At 44.7% G+C, this 14,111-nt stretch overlaps 1 non-coding gene across 1 annotated transcript; it reads right to left on the reverse strand.

Annotated features, from left to right (window-relative positions):
- Window positions 1-4,625: 4,625 nt before the first annotated feature.
- Window positions 4,626-4,699, reverse strand: TRNAN-AUU (transfer RNA asparagine (anticodon AUU)). The gene has a single exon. It is a non-coding gene; the product is annotated as a tRNA-Asn (tRNA).
- Between the last annotated feature and the right edge of the window lie 9,412 nt (window positions 4,700-14,111).

Here is a 14,111-nt window from a genome sequence, read left to right on the forward strand (position 1 = left end):
AGGATGCAGACCTCTTCTCTCTTCTCCTTCCTCTACCTGCAAAGAAAGGGGAATCTTAACTTCTTGCATATCTATTGGGCCGAAATGACTGCATCAGATAATGATGCGTCTTCATCCGTTGGGAGGGAACATAGGGCAAGAAGGTTGACTTACCTGCGGGAGCTGCCGAGATCAAATTAACTAGGCAGTCACCAAACAAGGCTTCACCTTCATAGGGAAGAGACTCCCTTTCTTCTTGGAGTCAGCATCAGCATTCTCTTGGTGAATCCACAATGCCCTCCTATCCGACACTGCCATGAAATTGGCCCGTGAACTCAAGAGTCCTATATCCCTTGCAGTCTCACGTAAGTATGCTGCAGTGTCCTTGATATGATACAACGTAAGGAGTATCCCATCTCTCCAGGGTATCTATATCGGATGACAAGGTATTCGACCAATTCTTGAATACTACTACTCACCCATGCACATGTAATGGCAGGTCTAAGTAATGTACCCGTGGTTACATAACTAGAAATAATGTAGCTTCCTGCATACGATCCGCTGGATTTGTGACAGGGCCCCGTGCAGAACAGGGGGTGACTCCCACTTTATTCTGTCCGCGGCGGGAAATGAATAAACAACCAGAATCCTTTTGGGGATTTGAAACCATCTTGTCGAGCTGGCCCAGACTTTCTCAAACAGAGATGGAGGAACGTTACATCAGCTTTCATTATATATCTATATATACATACATATAGACCCCTTTGTCAGGAACAGCAGGGTCTTCAGTGATTTTAATATGTCCTTAATATCCACAATCATGTACTGAATGCTCCTTGCCAATATTGGATCTAATCAGGAAACATTATGGTCGACATAAGTATCAGTATCCGTGTCAGTATCAGTGTGTAGTAACTGGGCAAAATAACATTTTTGCGACCCAGCGGGGCCTGAGGGAAAAGAAACATAGCCATGAATATCACATCTATTCTCTACGTCTGTGTCTGGGACACAGATTTATCCAACCTTACTCTGATATTACTGAAACATTTACCCAGTCAGTTATTGGTGGTGCCAACAGGGCCACCATCATATGTCTGCATTCCTAATATAGTTTCCTCTTGGGAAAAACATTCAGCCACCGACATGTTGACACACATATACCAAGTACCCACAGACACACCGGCTTATGGGGGACAGACCGTCAGTAAATCTGTCAGAGGGACACAGAGGATTTTTCAGCTCACAATCCAGCGCCAAAAGTACACAGTCTGGGAAATAATAAACTCTATAGTGATAGACTTGTAATGCTCTAAAGATGTTCTGGTGAGGTGAGGAAGAAGCCCCGCCGCTGTAATGGCGCGTATCTGTCCCGCTCAGAAATAATTAATTACGCTAGCGGGGTAAGGACAGTGCCCAGGCACTAATGTCCACTTTTTCCAGCCTTTTGTGAGGAATTTATGCTGCCCAGGGTGCCCCCCCCCCCCCCCCCCCCGTGCCCTGCACCCTGCAGTGCCTGTGTTTGTGTGGGAGCATGGCGCGCAGCGTTCCGCTCGCTGCTCGGTACCTCAGAATGCCGTCACTGAAGAAGAAGTCTTCTGTTCTTCTGCTACTCACCTGTCTTCTGGCTCTGTAAGGGGGTGACGGCAGGCTGCGGGAGTGTGCATCTAGGCGTACCCAGCGATCAGCACCCTCAGGAGCTAATGGTGTCCTGTCAGCCTGAAGCAGAGCCATTGAACTCACTAGAAGTTGGTCATACTTCTCTCCCCTAAGTCCCACGAAGCAGGGAGACTGTTGCCAGCAGCCTCCCTGAAAATAAAAAAAACTAACAAGTCTTTTCAGAGAAACTCAGTAGAGCTCCCCTGTAGTGCATCCAGTATCACTGCGCACAATACTAAAACTGGAGTCTGGAGGAGGGGCATAGAGGGAGGAGACAGTTCACACCCTTTGAAAGTCTTAAAGTGCCCATGTCTCCTGCGGATCCCGTCTATACCCCATGGTTCTTAATGTGACCCCAGCATCCTCTAGGACGTATGAGAAAACAAATAACGCACACACGAGGAGGAGAGAACTAAGGAAGCTATAAGGAGAAGAGGGGAGGGAGGGGGGGTTGAAATGTAAGGTAGTAAAGGCATATTGGATAAACTACAACCTTATACATATTCATTAATGTACCAGTAGTTAGAAGTAGAAGAGCTCTAACAGAAACCACAAAGCTTATCTAAAGCCACACCACACTGGATATGCCCAATCTCATTTGATTTTTGAAGCAAAGCAGTATTGGACTTTGTTAATACATGGATGGGAGACTGCTTGGTAGTATCAGATTCTTTAGGTGTTTTTAAACTACCAACACCATTTTCTTGGTACATTTAATTTTTACATGTATTCTTTTATGTACCAGAAGTTAGAAGTAGAAGAGCTGTAACAGAAACCACCAGCTCATCTACAGCCACAGCACACTGGATTTGCCCAATCTCTCCTGATCATGGAAGCTGAGCAGTGTTGGTCCTGGTTATAGTACTTGGATGGGAGACCACAAGGAAATACCAGGAGCTGTGTGTATTTATACAATACTAACACCGTTCTCTTGATGCATTCCATTTTGAAACATTGGGGCAGATCTATTAAGCCTGGTGAACTGATAAAGTGCAAGGTGATAAAGTACCAGCCAGTCAGCTCCTAACTGTCATTTTTCAAACCCAGCCTGTGACATGGCAATTAGGAGCTGATTGGCTGGTACTTTATCACCATGCAAATTATCATTTCACCAGGTTTAATAAATCGGCGGCTTACTCATTTATGTACGAGTAGTTAGAAGTAGAAGAACTCTAACAGAAACCCCTAAGCTCATCTACAGCCACAAAACACTGTATATGCCTCTTCTTACATTCCGCTGCACTTATTGTGGGGTAGCCGCAATCCCTTCTGCTGTACGGTTCCACATTACATTGTTTCTTGTCACTTCCTGTTGATGCAGTAAGGAAACATCCAGGAATTACAGCAGCTTAGTTTTTTTTTTTTTTAACTGGGGCAATTTAGCTAGATCACAGGGCAATTTAGCTACTTTGGTCCTTTTTTTAGGACCAGTTAATCAGACAGTTGAGCAAACTGAAAAACAGCTAACAGGAAATTTCCACTTAAATGGTATTTTCTAATCTTATCTGACCATGACTAAGAATAAAGGATACACAAGATAAACTCTTAGAGCCATGGACCTTATCCATGTTTAAGCTCCATCAAATCTGTAATCAATAGCACTACATGCTCCCACTTTACCACTGTACTATATACTCTACCTGTGTTTTTAAGGTAAAAACACCATTTAACCCCAGTGACACTTGAATTAAAGCAGCAGCCTCTGGAATAGCATTCCTTAGCATTAATCCCAGGAAATCTGCAATCTTCACGCTCTTTGATAGCCATGCTACATTGCTGTTTACTTGGATGGAGCAGAGAGCACAACATCAGGACATAGGAAATATTACAATGCATGATAAGAAAGGTGTGAGCTCTACAGCAAGGCCTCTAACCCTTTGCCAGTGCCAAATACATAGGGCTTAACTCAGATCTGATCACAGCAGCAAATTTATTAGCTAAAACCATGTACACTGCAGGGGGGGGGGGGTGTATAATATGTGCAGAGAGAGTTAGATTTTGGTGCGGTGTGTTCAAACTGAAATCTAAATTGCAGTGTAAAAACAAAACAGCCAGTATTTACCCTGCACACAAACAATATAAGCCACCTAAATCTCTCTGCAAATGTTATATCTGCCCCCCCCATCCCTGCAGTGCACATGGTTTTGCCCACTAGCTAACAAATTTGCTGCATCTGGGAATTACAGCAGCTTAATATTTCTTTTTACAGAAGGTTCAGCAAATTAAATTATTTAGTGAAATACTGTAATCATAACAGTTACAGGGATATTGTAGGTAGATTTATTGTCAGTGGATAAATGTAAAAATTAAACCCTTAGGCATAGTTCCAAAATGCTGTCATTGCAATCCAGATTTTAAGGATATCATGCTTGAGCACAGGTGACTTAATTAGAACTTCGGTCAATGTGAATTAACCATTGGACTCAACCATGGTTATCCTTAAAACCCAGGGGTCTATTTAAGATCGATCTTAATCGATGTTGGGCTTCCAGGTTGAAAAAAACACACACATTTGTTTTCACATTAAACAGACTTCCACATGAGAAAGCAGCAAGGATGCAGTGGCGTTAATGTTTCCTGGTGTCAACTTGTATTATTTCAGTAGACATTGAAATGAGGATGCATCTTGCTGCCTTTCCAATGAAGCAAGTTTAATTTAGTAATAGGTGAAAAACCATCCTTACAAAGGTGTTAATCAGAGACTTGGCTTTGTGGACACTTTTCAGAGAACAAATTTGTTAGCATAAAAATAAAGCCAGAAAATGAAGAGCTGTTTAATCACTCGATTGGATTTTTCTGCCAGCATATTTTTTTTCTCTGCAACCCACTGCTAAATTGTGCTTCCTAGCTGTTTTTTATAAAATCACTGAATCAAATCTAACTCTGATTACATCAGAGAAGGCCATGTACCCTACACCATAAGAGGAGGTTTGAAATTTTGACTTGTCTACTTAAATATCACCAAAATCTGATCACAAGGTTAATTACGTCCCTGGGTGGGATTGAACCACCAACCTTTTGGTTAATAGCCAAACACACTAACCGATTGCGCCACAGAGACACTTTGCAAAAGTCCATACTGACAAAGGCTAATAAGCATTCATCTAAAACGTTTCCTAGAAAAACTTTAAAAAGTCAATAATCTGGAGAGTTTTTGTAAGATGTTTCTTCCATCAACCAACGAAGAAACACATTGGTACTTTCCCATGATGAGTGAGTGCTTCAGGATCTCTTGCACTTACATGTGCAGCAGAGTACTGCAATGGAAGCATGCTGGGCCCATAACCCAGAGGTAGGCAGATTGAAACTATCCTCTGCTATATGCATTTTTTTTGTTAATTAAAGTAATCCAAAACTGGGATTGATATTTTGTCTCTTTTATTTTTACTTAAAGTACAATAACTTTTACCATTTTAATTTGTTTTAATAGTATATTGACAGTATTATTTTCTTTCAAAAATCCACTTCATTTTCTTTACCCTATTATTAAAATGGTAATTGAAGAAGAGGAATTGTTGCTTTGACTGCAGCATTCCTGGGGTTAACTGGTGTTTCTTCAAGTCACAAGGTATGGAGCTGCTGTATAGTTACTCGCAAGTCAGTAGTTGTATGATGCTCACACCTGTTAAGCTGGATACACACAGAATGCCCTACACAGGGGGTGAAATGAGCGCCCCCCCCACCCCCCGTACGCTCAGCACACATCACGCTGTGCTGAGCGGGGGGAGAGATGTGTGCTGAGCAGTTCGCTCAGCACACATCTCTCCCCAAAATCGGGCCGTGAATACGGACCTTTAAACTGGATCCACACTTAGATTATCTGTCCAATTTTTTTTTCTAGTTGAAACAAAATTATGCTAATATGTGGCAGCAAATTACAATTGACCATTTGTTCACAAACACTGGAAAACATCCAAAAATGGTCATTTAGATAAATTGGTTAAATCCATTTCATTTAGCTAATTTATCCAAACTACCTTTATTGTATCTTTGTGGGTGAATGATGTGTGGGTCAGTGTTGAGGGTGGTGGAGGAGATGGGTAATAGGCACAGCAGGGTGTGGACAGTCAAATAGTGTGCTTAGAGGTTCAGAGTCATTGTATGAGACTCTGGCAACAGTGACTTGATAAGTCTGGTGTCCATAGGGTGGGACGCATTAACCTTTTTATGCTATTGAAATAGTTCTCCTCCTGACCGACGCAGTTCCTTGCTCCGATGTTGGTGTATTGTCCTGTTGCAGCGCCTCTCCACTGTGGTCACAGTGAGCTGTGTGGTGTTGCTGGCGCATGCCAATCTCCCCCCAACCTCCCTCTTGCATTTCAGACCTACGTACGCATGATGGGATCTTGTATGATATGCGCGTGTGCTGTAGAGATGAAAGTGGGGGTGAGGAGGCAGATCGTGAGATGGGGAAACTTTGTGGACTGTTAGCGAAGGGGAGCACTGGGCAATCTGAGTTGCAAAGAGGGCAGCAGAAGAGGTTATTGCATGTGCACTGGTGACAGGTCCATCCTTGGTGGCCAGCCTCAGTGGTAAAGGGGTACATGAGCTAGTGTCCCTTGGCCAGCCATGTACCATGGCCACCTCCCTACCTCCTATATATTCTCCCTGATCTGTCACTTTGTTACGGTCTGCTGCTGGCACTGGTGTATCGTCCTGCAGTTGCCGTCTCCGCCCATTGCTGTGACTTCCCCCAGAGTTAGCCACACAGAGTGACAGATCTGGGAAAATATATAGGAGATCATTACTTTCACTTGCAGCCTACCTTATTTTTTGCAGCCTAGCATGCTCCTGACCCCTTCTCTCACTAATACTTATACAACATTCATGAACTCATCTTAAGGTTTCTTTATTATTCAGTCACACTGTCTTGGATCCAAACCATTTCCTGTGGCATTGCAGTCAAACAATTGAGCTATTTACCCTTGCATAGAAAGGTATAATCTAAGCTAGAGAATTCTATTTGGAGCTCACCTTGTACTTTGTGAAGAAATAATCAGCTTTGTGGCTGAGCAGATATATGGAGTGTGTGGCTGCACACTGCATTGATCTGCTGAGTTGCAATGCTAATAATTTTTTTTTTTTGCAAAGTACCAATAGCTTCATTGTGAAGGTGGAAAGAAGGGTGTTACGGCATGGAATGTACAAACTGCGAGACCCTGCTGGTAGCGCCTTTGTCTATTTAGTAGGAAGGGCACGTAACAGCCGGGGGGCAATGGAGGAAGCCCCTTTAGGGCTGGAGCCCGGCGGCAACTGACTCCGTTGTCTCTGGCAGTTCCGCCCCTGGACTAGAGGAATGGTCAAGAACATGGCAACATTTAATGCCAAAAAATGCAAAATCATACACGTCTCAAAAATGCAAAGGCTAACTATAATATTAAGGGCATTATAATGGCAAGAGGAAAGCTATCTAAGTATTACTATTTCAGGTAAGCAATGTAACAAAGCAATAGGAAAGGCAAGTCAGATGCTTGTTTGCATAGGTTAAAGAACCAGTAGCAGAAAAAAGTAATACAGGTTGAGTATCCCATATCCAAATATTCCGAAATACGGAATATTCCGAAAAAATACGGACTTTTTTGAGTGAGACTGAGATAGTGAAACCTTTGTGTTTTGATGGCTCAGTGTACACAAACTTTGTTTAATACTCAAAGTTATTAAAAATATTGTATTAAATGAACTTCAGACTGTGTGTATAAGGTGTATATGAAACATAAATGAATTCTGTGAATGTACACACACTTTGTTTAATGCACAAAGTTATAAAAAATATTGGCTAAAATGACCTTCAGGCTGTGTGTATAAGGTGTATATGAAACATAAATGCCTTCTGTGCTTAGATTTAGGTCCCATCACCATAATATCTCGTTATGGTATGCAATTATTCCAAAATACAGAAAAAATCCGATATCCAAAATTCCTCTGGTCCCAAGCATTTTGGATAAGGGATACTCAACCTGTAATGCCACTGTATAGGTCCTTGGTACAGCCACATTTAGAATCCTGTGTTCAGTTCCAGAAGCCATATCTCCAGAAGGCTGTAAATACATTAGGGCAACTAAAATTGTGCATGGCCTACATCACAAAACTTACCTGGAAATACTAAAAAATGTTGATGTGTATAGTTTGGAGAAGGGAAGAGGGAACATACAGTAATAGAAACATTTAAATATATAGAGAGGAATGTAATAGGGTGTGAGAATCAGAAAGTGAGAGATTTGTGTTTTTTCCTGTTGTTTTTTTTGTTTTTGTTTGATTGTTTGTTTTTAAAGTGGCAATCCTTTACATGGCAAAACCAGGTTGATATTTGCCATGTAAAGGATTGCCACCGTGGGCATGTGTAGAAGGGGCACTGCTACTGTTGGCATTATGTGTGTAAGCTGCACTGATATGGTGGTTATGTGTATAAAGGGCACTGCGACTGTGGGTATTATTATTATTATTATTACATGCGGTGTAATGACAATAAGATAGTGCTACTGTGTGGCGTATTTTGATTTGGGGTGCTATTGTGTGGCCATGCCCCTTCCTTGTGATACACACCTTCTTTTTTAAGGAGCGCACTGTCCCTTTATTAAGTATTGGAGAGAGGGCCCAAATTAATAGTTGGCAGGGAGGCGCCAAACACCCTAGCACTGGCCCTTTGGTAGGGGACAGGATTTGCTTCTGCTTGTGCACATATGTTATGATTGCCAGCCAACAGCACTGGTTTTGCCTATAACACTAACTATAAATATTTTGAATTGGTCCTGGACCACCAATCCAAGGCACCCCTGCAAGTGTCCTGAGGCACCCCAGGGTGCAGTTTGAGAAACACTGGTCTAGTGAGTACCCAGGATAATTATTGTAGCTGGTCTGCGGGTAACAGCTCTCAGATCCACTTCTAGAAAAAAATGCAGCAATGTAATTTGAGTGACAAACTGCAGAGATGAACCCTTTCTGTGACTGCTGCACAGGGATCACACAAACTCTATTCATAGGGCTGACTTCACTTAGGGGAGATGTTCTCACCCCGCAAAGAAGTGCGAGTATATACCGCACTTACGGTACCATTGGATTTACAGATATTTTCTTGCAATACACTATGGGGGTCATTCTGAGTTGATTGCTCGCTAGCAGTTTTTAGCAGCCATGCAAACGCATTGTCGCTGCCCACTGGAGAGTGTATATTCACTTTGGAGAAGTGCGAACACTTGAGCAGCAGAGCGCCTGCAAAATCGTTTCAAAATAAGACCAGCACTGTAGTTACACTTCGTGTGCGTTGATTCTAACAACCGAGGGACGGCTTTTGATGTCACACACCCATCCAGTGAATGCCCAGCCACGTCTGCATTTCTTCTGCCACGCCTGCATTTTTCCAAGCACTCCCTGAAAACGGTCAGTTGCCACCCAGAAACGCCCTCTTTCTGTCAATCTCCTTGTGGCCTGTTCTGTGATTGGAATAATCGCTAGAACTAGTGCAAAACCACAATGGACTTTGTACCCGTACGATGCGCATGCACATTACGGAGCATGCGCATGCACAGATTAGCCATTTTTTTTCAACTGATTGCTACGCAGCGAACAACGGCAGCATGCGATCAACTCGGAATGACCCCCTATATACATAGAAACATGGATTTTTACTGCAGGAATTATGGTTAGTTTAGGGGTATCGGTTAGGGTCAACAGAGGTGTAGCTAGGGGTCCAAGCGCCCCTGGCAAAGTAAGGGACTGGCGCCCCCCCTTTCGATAAAGCATTGCAGTCCATTGGCGGTTACCATGTTGGAGCCACAGCAACTGACCCCCTCCCCCACACGCTGCCTACATCATCGGCTGGGATTCACTGTTGGTGTGAAGCCACTGGGAACAGTCTGGTAGCATTAGCAGCAGTCTGTGTCATAGATAGGGAAGGCAGAAGGTTAACTAGCTAATAGCAGTCTGTTGGCAGCAGAGGCTGGGCGGGGGGCTGAGAATGAGCCAACGCTGATCAATGTCCAGTCTGCTTAGACAAAAATATTTTGTGATCAGGGCTGGTTCTAGACCAAAGGAGCCAATGGCAAAAATTTCCTTTGGCACCCCCCCCCCCCCCACACACATACACACACACCAAAAAAGAACATATCCCAGTTTAACATAACGCTATGTGGTGCAAGGTGTGGAGCTGGTTACTTGTATCAGACCTCTGACATTTGCCTTTTCACCCATATTGCATACTTTTTCTTGCAGGTTGTGTCTTAATTCAAGAAGTGTTCTAAGTACTTCAGCTTAGTATCTTTACTGACCCCTCTTTACCCCACACTACATAACTGACCCCTCTATACCCTACACTACATCACTGACCTTTCTATAACCATCACTGCATTACTGACCCCTCTATACAGTACACTGACCTCTATATACCTGCTAGTACATCCCTGATGCCTATATTCCCTAAGCTAAATCCCTGATGCCTCTATTCCCTACGCTACATCCCTGACGCCTCTATTCCCTATGCTACATCCCTGACGCCTCTATACCCTACGCTACATCCCTGATGCCTCTATTCCCTACGCTACATTCCTGATGCCTCTATAACCTACGCTACATCCCTGACGCCTCTATACCCTACGCTACATCCCTGACGCCTCTATACAGTACAATGCATTACTGATCCCTCTAGACCATACATCCTCATTACATCAGAGAGATAGTGAAACACTGGAAAAAATAAGGATAAAGTGGACTACAGAAACTGATGCTCTAAACAAAGGAGAGAGAGAGAAAAGCACAAGGGAAAGTGGGCAATCGGAACACCATAGAGAGAGGAGAGATAGAAATGCCTGAAAAAGTAAAGGGGGTTGGGTATGGCATCCGGCGCTCGGGATTCCAGCAGTCACATGATACCTAATCCTAACCCTCTGGGGGGGTGGCGGATAGGGCTAACCCTCAGGGGGTGGCAGCTAGGACTAACCCCCCCCCCTCCTAGTGCCTTCCCTAACACCCGCTCCCCCGGTCCTAACCCTCCCTCCAATACTCGCCTTCGGGATGTTGGCTGTCTGTGTGCCGGCACCAGTCTCCCAAGTGGTGTCAGGATTCCAACATCGGTCAAATGACCGCCGGTATACCGTCTGCCGGGATGGTAAATGTATCCTGAGGACAGGTAGTGAGTGTGGAGGGATAGGTGGTTCAGTAAAATGTAACAGCTCAAACTGCGATCATTCACTGATAAATTGATTTATAGCTCTCCCTTTTTAACCATTGCAGTCATAAAAGCAATGTTTTTTAAACTTTTAAATAAAGCTTGTTAGCATCCCCAGCACACTGTATATGCTGGGAGATGTAGTTCTCAATATGAAAACATTTAATTACTGTATGAACTCTAATTCCCCAACTGAAACCTCTCACAAACACACACTCCTAAATCTAGTACACACACACACACATTTCCCCAGTACTGACAACTCTCATCACTTCCACACACTGACAACTCCCTCCTGCTCCTCTCCCCACTGACACTGACAGCTCCCTCACAGTCACACACATCCTCCACCCCCCCCCCACACACACACACTGATAGCACACATGCACAAATCCCCCCCTCCTCGACACTAACTGTCACGGACTGCTTGGGCAGCAGGGGGCAGGCTCTGACTTGAAGTGCTGAAATTCAACAGCTCTCTCGAACTTGCAAGGCATGGCTGTGCAGCTGTCTCCAGCCATCTCCTTGCCCACTGTGTAATTTGTGGCGTTCTCTGATGTTCCCCGCTCTGCCTCTACAACCGGCACATAATGTACAGCAGTGGTGACTCCTGAGTATGGGCCTGGAGAACTCCACCTACCGGGGGGTAGGGATTAATAATTTCAAAGGGGCAGAGCTAGGAGTGAAGCAGTGGACAGCAGTTGAGGGGCGTTTCAAACTGTAACAGGGTTGGGACAATTTCAGTATCCTTCCCTCACCGTCTAATTGGTCAGTCCCACGCTGATTGCCATAGCGCCCTTTCGAGACTGCAGAACTCTATCCCTTAGCCACGGTTGGCACAGCTGGATGGTGCCCCTGGCAAGTGCCATCCTGGCCAAGGGGTAGATACGCCCCTGAGGGTCAGGGCCAGCAACAGAAATCTCGGGGCCCAGTGCACTGATATCTCTGGGGCCCCCTCAACCCCCCTTAACTTGGCAGAGGGATCTTTAAAAAAAATGGAGCCTTTGACTCGGACCATCAGTGAGGCCGGCAGGTGGTTTTCATACTGGGCTATCCAGCTCTTCGGTGGCGGTGGCAGGGACATTCAGAAAAGGGCCAGCACAGCAACATGCATAATAATGGCAATACAGTATGGACCACAGGGACTGGACAAAGTGATGGGGTAAAAGGAGGGGGGAGGGTTTAGTTGGCCTGTTAATTGTTTTCCTGCTTAAATTGAGCAGTTGGTGGATACACTTTAAAAAGCAATATTGGCACTGTGGCCCCATTATTTCTGTTCTTAATACTTGGAGCCCTGAACAAGTGTCCCCTTTGTCCCCCCTGTCACCGGGCCTGTTCAGGCGTTACCTATGGAGAAGCTGCGACATGACATCCTAGGACACGATACTGCACCATGCATCACCATTATATTTCAGTGTGCCTTGTCAATATTTAAATCTTGTTCTGTGTGACGTGAGTTGTAAATGGTTGAAAATCTCTGTGCTACAGTATCGTCACCATGTAGTTATAACAACACCGCAAAACCACCAAAAGACGTGTTTTGGTAGAGGGACTGCTGGAGAGGCCCATTGGGGCCCCCAGTTTGCTGCCCCACCCCAGTATACCTGTGCTGTAGCCAGTGGAAGAGGCACTATCTTCCCGGTGATCTCTTCGGGAAGATGGTGCCGCACATAGAAAGCAAAGACTCTGGCTGCACTCTCCTGCCCTCGCTCTAAGCAAGGTGATCGGGCCACAAAAGGACCCCTGCCGGACCCCGGCCTGTGGGCCACAAAAGGATGCATTGGGGGCGGCATGCGGCCCATGGGTTTGACACCCCTGCCCTAGAGTATCAAAATTTGTTTCACGGCACCCCTAGGCCAAAGTTTTTTTTATTGAGAAATTCAGAAAAAAATATAAAATTAAGTAAATTGTGTTTATAGCATGTCATCCTCAGGTTCAGTTATGTTGTGAGGGAATGGTTTTGCCAATTTAATAAAGTATAAATAATTTTAATTGGTCCTGGACCACCAAACTATGCTACCAGTGCAAGAACCCCAGTTTGGAAACTACTGCCATAAAATAAACCTTTTTTGGTTTTTTTAAACTACATGTAATACACCTTAGATCTCAGTTCCTAAAAGGTTTTAAACCCTTGCATACAGTAAACTACACATATTTAAAAATCCTACACCGGGCACAAGTGCTCACGGGCCAATTTCATGGCAGTCTCGGATAGGAGGGCATTGTGGATTCACCAAGGGAATGCTGATGCTGACTCCAAGAAGAAAGGGAGTCTCTTCCCTATGAAGGTGAAGCCTTGTTTGGCGACGGCCTAGTTAATTTGATCTCGGCAGCTCCCGCAGGTAAGTCATCCTTCTTGCCCTATGTTCCCTCTCAACGGATGAAGACGCATCATTATCTGACGCAGTCATTTCGGCCCAATAGATATGCAAGAAGTTAAGATTCCCCTTTCTTTGCAGGTAGAGGAAGGAAAAGAGGGAAGAGGTCTGTAGCCTCTTCAAGATCGCAGGAGCAGAGATCGTCCTCTGCTTCTGCCAAATCCACTGCATGACGCTGGGGCTCTCTTGCAGGAGCCCGCACCAGTGGGGGGCACGTCTAAAACTCTTCAGTCAGTTCTAGATTCATTCGGACCTGGACTCGTGGGTTTTACAAATAGTGTCCCAAGGGTACAAACTGGGGTTTCAAGACGTTCCCCCTCACCGATTGTTCAAATCAGCCTTAGTCAGCAGGGAGAAGGTTTTTATTCAAGCCTCTTCGTGGTCCAGAAGCCGGACGGCTCAGTCAGACCAATCTTAAATCTGAAATCCCTTAATTTCTACCTAAAGAAATTCAATTTCAAGATGGAATCTCTCAGGGTAGTGACCTCCAGTCCGGGGGATAAAGGAGATTTCATGGTTTTGGTAGACATAAAGGATGCCTACTTATATGTTCCCATTTAGCCACTGCATCAAGCTACCTGAGGTTTGCAATTCAGGATTGTCATTACCAATTTCAGACGTTGCCGTTTGGTCTGTCCACGGCTCCGAGGATTTTCACCAGGGTGATGGCGGAAATGATGGTCCTCCTTCGCAAGCAAGGAGTCACAATTATCCCGTACTTGGATGATCTCCTGATAAAGGCGAGATCCAGGGACCAGTTGGTGCAAAACATCTACTCTCCCTGACAGTTCTTCAACAACATGGTTGGCTCCTAAACTTGCCAAAATCGCAGTAGGTCCCAATGACGCGGTTGTTGTTTTTGGGAGTGATACTGGACACAGAAGAGGTTTTCTTCTAGTGGAAAGGCTCTGGAGATCCAGAGTCTGGTCAAACAA

Source organism: Pseudophryne corroboree, unplaced genomic scaffold, assembly GCF_028390025.1.
Source record: "Pseudophryne corroboree isolate aPseCor3 unplaced genomic scaffold, aPseCor3.hap2 scaffold_533, whole genome shotgun sequence".
Classification (NCBI taxonomy): domain Eukaryota; kingdom Metazoa; phylum Chordata; class Amphibia; order Anura; family Myobatrachidae; genus Pseudophryne; species Pseudophryne corroboree.